Genomic DNA, 3,411 nt, shown 5'->3' on the forward strand with positions numbered 1-3,411 from the left:
ATGGTCGGACCGAGTAACGCTGCGGCGTTGCCCCCCCGTCATAAAGAAAAACGACCGTGCGCGCGCGTATATACAGAGCGTTCGCGGTGTGGCCTGCGCTCGCGCGCGCCCGCCGGCCGATCGGGCCAGCCAGCCTGCCCTCGCGCGCACCAGCGGCCGGTTCTATTATCAATCGCATGACATCACCGAAACGGTAGCCAATCAGGCCGCGGATCCTCTGGAATGCGGCTATTACCATAACACGGACCGAGTTTTGTGTGTGTCAGCGTGTGTGTGTGCGCGCATGCCGGTTTACACGTTTTGCCTCGTCTAGTTTATTTTTTTTCTCCTCTCATTTCTCCTCCGCCGTTTCCTTTTTCCACTAATATTACTTACTATTATTTTTATTAACATTATTATTATTATTATCATCATCATCTTCTTCATCTACTTCTTCTTAACTTATTTTCTTCTCCTCCTCGTCCTCTCTTTTTCGTTTCCGACGACGAACAGCTATACGGAATAATTCCTATCCTAGGTTTTTAGACAGTCACCGTCGTAGTCCGTCGCCACTCGTCGTTTTTTAAAAACAATGAATACGGCGCGCGCGCTACAGGTATAATACTACATAACAGGCCTACAAGTGCCCATCACCGTCACATCGCTTTAATAATACTATTAATAGCTACAACTGCCTACATAACCGCACAACGTTTTGTTTATTATTATTATTATTATTATACGTTTGTTTATTATTATGTATCGTATTAGGCACTGGTCTGTGATCGTCCCGCCAAGGGGCGTAATTAAGGGTGATGAGCGGGATAAATCCCCCAAAACTTTTATTCAAGTGCTTATATTTTATATTTTACTGTATGAGGCTTACCAATTTTGCTAAAAACATATAATTCCCAGCCCCCAAATCAAATTTCTAATTACAACACTGGTCCCGCCGTGCCATACGATAAGTATAGACTACCGTTAATGATGATTACCATACATCTTTAAAATTATGAAAAAATTACAACAACAAAATTGATCAAATAACTATTTATTTTTTTTAATGTGCTTAATTTAGTATTATACTAAATAAATATTAATATGGTAACATGATGGAGGCCAAAATTCTAAAGTATCCGATAAAATGTACACAAATAAGGATCGTTTTCAAGAAACTTTGACCGCCACATGTTCACATGACTATTATTGTACGTTTTCAGCAGTTTAAAAATATTATTAACCCCGATCTAATATAATAATTTACATCATTGAGTCAATGGTAGATAAAAGGTGTTTTGAGGACCAATCAAGCACATGCACAATAAAACACTTTTCACTTACGGCATCCCACCAAATAACCCGTTTAGGGAGCAGACAATAACCAACCGGACCAGCAATGTTTTTTCTACTTATAAATATCCACAATCCAATTAAAGCCACCAATTACTTTATTATTTGTTTTAGTTTCCAAGTGCACACTTGACAGCCCTTAAAAACACGTGCAGTGGTGTACCCCATATTATTACGTTTATTTTTTTGTTATATTATTATTAGCAATCGTGTTGTTTTTACATCCCGAATATTCGTATGGCAACTTCGAAACAGAGACACGAAGTACGAAAATAAAACTATCCCATTCAAAACGTATGGTCACCCTTAAATATATATACATCGACTATATTATAGATGTTATTTTTAGTTATTATGATCTAACATACACTTTTTTCGCTTTTTAAATTTGGATTGAGTATTTTGAATTGTATTAATTTGTATTGACTATAGATAGGGAAAAACAAATTTATTATATAAAATCAAAATTATAATCTTTTTTTTTTTACTAGTATTTGATACGCCAACTTGGACTTATGGCTTATTATTTTAATTCCTTATGCTATGAGATGTACCTATTTTGGAATTATAGCATCTTTTTTAGAAAATTTCATAAATCATAAGCTTTAATTTCATAATGTAATATCGTATTGTTTCGTACGACGAATCGTGATTTTAAGAATCAACTATCAACAGTTGATACATTTAATTTTATATTCTAAATTCTATTTATTTTTTTTATAAAAAAGAAAATAATATTTCGAAAATTTAAATTATACGTATTACAGCATGCCGCGCAAGTAGCAACTTACGATTATTTTATAAAAATAATAATTTTAAAATCTTAAAAATACATTATGCCTCAATTATAATTAATTAATGAACAACTTAAAATATTTATCTATTTTAAAATTATTATTTGACTACTTAACTATTACTTAATTTGACTTTTTATTTTTTTACTTGATAATGACACTGATTCTCATGAATTTTAGTTATTTTTACTTTTAAACTATAATACATTACATTTATACACATATTATTAACTATAATTTATAAAAACGAGAGCAAACAAAAGTAATGGCAACATTGAATAAAAAAATCACATGATATATTATACCTATGTGTAAATGAAATTTGCGGAATCGTGTAATGTGTACATTGTTTTGTATATTCACAGTTATTAAAACAAAACTATTCCGCAAATTTCCGGAATCGTTCTCTACCGACGATATAAAGGACCTTTTATTTTACCGCTGCTGCAGTTGCATAACTATCGCAAATTTTTAAGATATGACTAGTAAACGAATACCTGATAATGACCTTAATAGTTAATATGATATAATATTATGCAGGTACATTGTACATGTAGGATGTAGAATTTGTAGAACGATATATAGGCTGTAAACATACTATCATATAGACATATCATCGGTATGATCAGTCTAAATAATGATAGGCGCTACCTAAATGAACCTAAAAAATCCCAATACACCCAACTCTGAACTTTTTTAAAGATATTGTGCCCCTCTTCTCCGATGCAATATTTATATACTTTAAAAATTCTGTATAATATATATTTACAATTAATAATGTACAGTAATATCGGTATCTTTAAAATTTAAATTTAATTCTAGAAATATTATTCACCTACAGCCTCGGATTACAGGACCAGCTATAAATTAAAAAATAATACATCAATATCCAAAAATAGATGCGAATCGTACCTCATCTTTTTTAAGGCTGGTATCACACTTGCGTTTATTTAACGGCAAAATATCTGCAAGTATAACACCAGCCTATAAGTCTATATATTATATAGTACCTACTAACTACAGTATAAAACTACTAACTGTGCGAAAATATATATTTCCAAAAGAAATACATTTTCGATTACCCGCACCAGTATGTATATTGTATAGGTTATACTAGGTGTATAGACTATAATAAAAATACCTCTATAGTCTAAATGCATAATCAATATTACGGACAGCAATTATTATTGATTAATCTCTTGCCAGCAATATAATATCGGTACTATAAGTAAACCTAACCTGTATATAGTTACAACTTACAAGCGTCTGCTATAATATTTTATACCTA

Source organism: Diuraphis noxia, unplaced genomic scaffold (genome assembly GCF_037042655.1).
Source record: "Diuraphis noxia isolate RWA-SAM2 unplaced genomic scaffold, SU_Dnox_SAM2 contig0004, whole genome shotgun sequence".
NCBI classification, from domain to species: domain Eukaryota; kingdom Metazoa; phylum Arthropoda; class Insecta; order Hemiptera; family Aphididae; genus Diuraphis; species Diuraphis noxia.